We start from the raw sequence: 6770 nt of genomic DNA on the forward strand, positions 1-6770 counted from the left end.
TATGCAGGTCTATAGGTAAAACAATCACATGTCACTCAAAGCACAGCATTTAAACCATCTCAGCTAAAGCTTGAAAACAGATAAATCTAGAAATGTACTATATGCCTATGGTTTACTGTGTTACCTCAGTAGAGCAGTAGCCATATAATGGGCTCATTAATATCACTGCCCTCAAACATGACCTTAACGGCTCCATATCTTTTCTTATCTTAATTGTCTTTCACTGGTCAGCAAAAAACAGAGGGAACTGTACCATTAGTCTATCATAATCTTTGTTGGGGTATTAGGGCAATAAAACAGAAGGGATTTAGGTCTGTTTGGTGATGCAACTTTTATTAGTTCAGAAGGTTGTCCCAAAAGCACCTGTCATGCTAGTGCTTAAAGGCAGAGGTGGGTAAATGCAGTAGCAGTGCCAGATATAGAAACGACTGCACTTTACACTGATGCGCCAAACCAGATATGTATTAAAATGTGCAATGGAGATGGTACACTGGTATTTATCACTTACTACAGGGCCGCTGTCTGTGTATAAATGAAAATGTAACCGACGAATCGAAGCATATGAAATTGTCCTATGGATTAAACTACTCAAGTGACTAGGAGTTAAACTATTAGCTATATTGTAGGGCTGCTGAAAGAGGAGAGGCATAGACAGTCACTACTTAAAGGAGAAGTAAAGTCATTTTACCTTGTGGGTGCCAGAGGTTAGGCATCCCCTAGTGGTTATATTTACTTACCTGACACCCCGGGCAGAAATCTGCACTGACCCAGGATCCTATTTTATTAGGGGTGGCATCACTAAACAATTTCTATGCCAATAATTTACTCCGCTACTGCAAAATATTAGGGTACTGGAAGTCACAGAATAATTCCACCACTTTACAAAAGTATGAGGCTGAAGGCAGAATTATTTCTTAAAAAACAAGTTATGGAGAGTCACTTGATGCAAATGACTTCACTTAGCATGACTGATGACATCACACAGCTCACTTATAAATTCAAAGTTTACAGGACATTGATGACGAGTGTTATAGATATATATATATATATATATATATATATATATATATATATATATATATATATATATATATATATATATATATATATATAGTTATATATATATTAGGGATGCACCGAATCCAGGATTTGGATAGTGAGTCAGCCTTTTTCAGCAGGATTTGGATTCGGCGGAATCCTGAAGCCTGGCCGAACCGAATCCTATTTTCATATGTAAATTAGGGGCAGATAGCGAAATAACGTTACTTTTTGTCACAAAAGAAGATTTTTTTTCCCACTTTTTCCTTTCCTGATTCGGTATTCGGCCAAATCTTTCACCAAGGATTCAATATATATATATATATATATATATATATATATATATATATATATATATATATATATATATATATATATGTATATATATGCAGGGGTATTCAGGTTTTATCAAAATGAAGACGTTTCTCCAATCATAACATTGTCACGTACAAATAAAGAGAAAAATGAAAATTTAATACAAACTTCTTCGTACTGAAACTTTGTAAATACAATCAATTAAAAATTCTATATTGTTTCTGAAATAAAGTTTATCCTCACTATCCCTCTCTCAGCATCTGTTCTCTTCATTCTCTCTTCATGCAGCAGTTGGGTGTCAGATAATCACTGACAGTTACATCCAATAGATCTTATAGGGGGGGTCCCTTTGTGATCAGATGTATTAGAATTGATTCAAATCACTAATTCCACTTCAAACAAATAGTGTGAGCTGTAACACATGTTCTAGACAAAAGGAGCCTCCTATAAGATATGTTGGATTGAGATGTCCTTCACACTCACACTCACACTCACAACTCCTGCATGAAGAAACAATGAAGAGGCAGATGCTGAGAGGAGGAGACTGAACAGGAATTCGAATATTTCAGAAATGGTTTAGAATTTTTAATTGATGACATTTAAAAAAAAACCATCTTATTTGTGTGATGATGAAGCTTCTATGAAATGTTCATGTACCGCTAGTTCCCCTATCAATGGCCTGTGTGGAAGTGGAGGAGCCCAGTGTTCCGGCAAAGGGAACTGTTCGCTATGTATTAAGGCATGAAAAGTGATGGGCAGCAGCAGCAGCAGCAGGTAACGCCCCACAGCCCCATGGAACCTGCTGGAACCGACATAAAGGCAACTGTGCGCGCCCTCAGCCCAAATCACTTACCCGGACTCTAAAGCCCTTGACGCTACGAGACAGGAAGCGGCGAATGCCGGGAACCCCTTCAGGTCACGCAATAATCCCCCCGGTTCAAGCAGAATTATTCACAGCACAAAACAAACTTCACCGCTCCTAAGGCCTGACGAACTTTCTGTCGCAAGGCCTGAGTTTTAATCGCTGCACAAAATATCAGCGGCCGAGTCCCAGAGGCGATACCCAGAACCGGCCCCCGTTCCACCGCTCCTTCTCTCCCATCTCCATAACCACCGCTTGACAACAACCCAAGTACTGCGCAAGCGCGAAATGACTTGAAACAAAGCATTCTGGGAGATGGAGTTCGGCTGCGAACCGGAGCGCTTGGTTATGCGGCAGAGCGCAGGGAAGGAGTGAGCATGCGTGTCAGGAGATAAGAATTGTATAGTAGCTGTACCTCCGCCGAGAAAAAAGGTCCGGGTACAAGTAGCTTTGCCATAGTGCCATGTTACCATAGCGGTTCGTTGTTAAGGGACTACTTTTGCTGTGCTACTTATTCTGCTCCAGTTTAGCTGCTTAAAGGGATTTTTTGCAGAATCAGATTATTTTGCCTTTCTTTTCTCTGGTTGTGACTGGTGAAACAATGTAGCACACATCAGTTTCCTCCACGTTTGTTCATCAGCTGCTATTGTGCTACTTACACTCAGAACAAGCAATGTAGACAATATAAACTGCTTTCAGTGACAATTGCATTTAGTTATAACTTTAAAAACCACAATAACACTGTAAGTAATTTATATGCCAAACTTGCTAAGAATGGTGTCAGTTTCCTCCATGTCTGTTGCTCTGCTGGTTTCTGCTACTTCTTTCAGAAGTCAGAACAAGCAATGTAGACAGAGTAAGCTGCTTTAAGTGGCAATAAGATTTAATAATAACTTTAAAAGCGCAATTACACTGTAAATAGACGTAGAGATCTGCTCATTGGAATGGGAGGGAAATCACTTGACTATTTGTCACAAAACAATTAAGTAAAAATTTTTTTCCTCTTCCCACCCCTAATTTGCATATGCAAATTAGAATTCAAATTTGGTTTGGTATTCGGCTGAATTCAGTATCTAAAATAGTGGATTCGGTGTATCCCTAGTAAACATTATCTAACAGCCAAATTTAGAGCGACTAATTGCTGATAAATCACATGAAATAATTGATACAACTATCCCCACTTGTGTGTCCAGGACCCTAATATTTTACAGGGGGCAATAAAATCAGGTCAGTATAATTTGATTCACCATCTGGCCAATAATATGCTTGAACATTCAGTAACAATTAACTAAGGTAAGTTAATTTATCAAATTTATTGTACGCAGCTTTAAGTACAGACAGATCACTGATTGGCATTTGCTAGTCACTTCTTCCCACAATAATCTTACATTCTTGTACAAGTAATAGAAAGCCCCCGGCAGGAGGCCAAGGATTCTGGTCTGACAACTTTATATCTAACAAAAGGCCATGCTTGAGTATGAAAAGCAATTCTATTGTCTACAGCAACTAGTAACTTTTTGTTACATTGGCATGTATATTTATTAAAATATTAAAAAATGTTAACATACTGAAAGATTTTGTTTGGTCAGGTGGTCAAATGTATCTATTGCCCTTTGGTGTGCAAAAATTGGGCTGTTCTTATTCCTTGACCGAATCTCATCCAAGGGCCTTCAACTTATAGGAGACCAATTATTAAACCTCAAATTTATCTGGTTGAGTTTTTAAAGGGCTAAAATCAAATTTTTCAAGATTTTTTTTTTAGAGATTTATTATACCCCAAAGCTGCTAAAAAACCAAATCTGAAAATACTTCATCTCAAACCAGTGGAGGTCATGAAGAAGACAATGGCAGATGCCCCTAAAGTTGTTTCCTGACATCGTGATCTGCACTGGGGTTTTCGTCCCATAATCCAATAAAGTCTGAATTTCTATCCCATAATCCAATAAACTCGAGTTTTCAGACCTTCAAACACAATTCGAATTGACGCTCAATTTTATCCCAACATGATTTTGCTCCAACTTTTTCAAGAACAATTATTTATAAATGAGTTCAATTCGTGCATGAGTTAGGTTGACTTCATTTTAATAAAAAATTTGATTAATTTGAGTTTTAATAAATAACCCATAGTGTTTTGTCTTTTAGAGTTTCCCTGGCCATTTACTGCCTTTGCAAGTATCATATATAGAAGCTAAAGTATCTGTTTCCCAACTCTTGATTCTGTCATGTCTTTTTATTGCAAAATTATTTCTTATTTTTATTTAAAAAAGCTAAATGGATAAGTGGTATAGAGGCAGGGTGATAGATAATTGATGCATTAATTCTAATTATGGAACTACATGGCCTGTGCTAACTGGGAATATTGATTGTAACCCAATACCCTAATCCCGTATATAACCTTATGGATCTGGGAGAACATTCGATCCATGGACTTGCATCATACATTCTGTGTCCCTTGTTCCATATGATAACAATGCTTTGTTACAGTGTTGATGTTACGAATCTCCTGCAGAGAACATTGAGCTGCATCACTGTCTATTGTAATATTTGCTGTGCAGGAACAAGTGTCTATTTACTGTTATATTTTGATGAATGTGTCTGTTTAATAATGGGATGTCCAGGGGTTATTATATTTCAGGAGGGTAGCCACCTACTTCCAACATTCATTTCTTGCATTGAAAGTTGGTTTGTATACCAAGCTCAGTCAAGGTCAAAGTCAAATTGAAAGTAAAACAGGGGAAATGTGAAGATTGTTGCCAGAAATATTTTTTGTAGTTAAGGGATTGGGCCCATCCCAATATTTACCATAATGACTTGAACTCCTTGCCAGATGCTGAAAAGTAAAAAAGAATTATTGTATGTTCCACAATATGGAATCCAGGGACTCATATTGATCCCCACTAGTAATTGGCAAATCTGACCCGTTTGCCAAAAATACATGAAATTTTGAAAATTCACCAACATGTATTTAAGTCTAAGGGCGTCAGTTTTTTCGCTGCGTAATGCAGCGAGTCAAAATTCTTTTGTAGCACGACTATTTTTTACCCATTGGAGTCTATCGGCATCATTTTTGTGGTGAAACTCGAAAAAGTGTAAAAACTACTCCCCAACAAACTATTTCTAAGTCCGAGTGCCATTGTATTAATTGGCACGAGCCACTGCTATGGTTTTGGTATGAATCATGTAATAAACCTATAGATTACTGTCATTTCTTGAGCTAAACAGGGCAACTGAAGCTACTCCGTGTTTAGTCCTGAGAGTTAGGTTAGTAGTCAACAAATAACTTCTTGCTAACAAATCAGTTATGACGATGGCTGAAAGGATGGGGTTGTATAATAATCTAATGATCTAACTCACAAGCATCAAAGATCTTTTTGTGATTTAAGAACTGGCACAAAAATATGTTCTGTACAAGCCCTATTCAATGCACTCATGATGAACAAAGGGGTGTACTTACCTTTTACTAAACCCCCGTAACCCTAATTTGTTTTAAAAAGACAAATACCAACTAGTGAGGTAGACCATGGGCCATGCAGGATGGGTTTTCACTATGTGGAAAGAGAGTCTGAGGTTGTTGTTAAACTACCCCTCTATACTACCAAAGATGTAAAAATAATAGAAAAGGGACACCAGGGGTTCTTTGCAAATAAAACAGCAGGTTTAATTCAGCAAAAGCGCAACAGGGTTTAGAATGGTCACAGCACATGAGGTAGTAGAATAAATACCAGGTAAATCACAGGTGCAGCATATGCAGCACAGAATGGCACCACTGATGGAATACTCGTAGCAGGAAGGCTCTCACACACCCTCATTGTATATTACATAGTAAGCTTGGTGCTCAATGATGGACGATACGGCAACCTCCCAATACATATGTAAAAGAAGCACACTGGCACACAAGACATGTAGATGCAGGGAAACCCTTGCAAAGTTTTTAACGCAGAAGCGCAACTTTCAGGGCTCTGCCCCTTTGTTAAGAGGAGTTGAAAGTATACACCTTCCAGGTTGACAGTACCTCATGTGGTCTGGATCCCTACAATAGACGTTGAACAGGGATAGAAATACACCCTGTTTCCCTTGTCAGTACTTGGTACCTTCACTACAAGCAAGCAGAGCCTACGGGAGACCTACTCCCATCTATCCTACTTGGTGAAGCTTGAAGCTGCTCTTGATAACTAAACTCACTGACTCACTGCTTCTAGAGAGTGCCACAACAGTGGCTATCCTGCACACTAGCTAACCTTGTTCACGGGGTCCCTGTTCCCCGACTTCTTTAAAAGTGTTGTCCCTTCAGGGCCTGACACTTCTGGGGCCTTGTTGACTCCAGGCTCAATGGAAGGGCCACCAGATTAACTGCTGCAGGCAAAGAGGAAGGGCCACCCCTTGCAAATCACCATGTTACAGTAATGCAAGAAATGGTCATCAACCTAAGGGCCAATGAAATTGGTATGCGAAATAAGTAGAAATGGTACATGGGTTTTAACCCAGCAACAAGGAAATAAGCCACTGGGAATTGGGGGCAATTAAACCTATGGGGCCCTACACCATTTTTAAAGAA

This window comes from Xenopus laevis, chromosome 7L (assembly GCF_017654675.1).
Source record: "Xenopus laevis strain J_2021 chromosome 7L, Xenopus_laevis_v10.1, whole genome shotgun sequence".
Lineage (NCBI taxonomy): Eukaryota > Metazoa > Chordata > Amphibia > Anura > Pipidae > Xenopus > Xenopus laevis.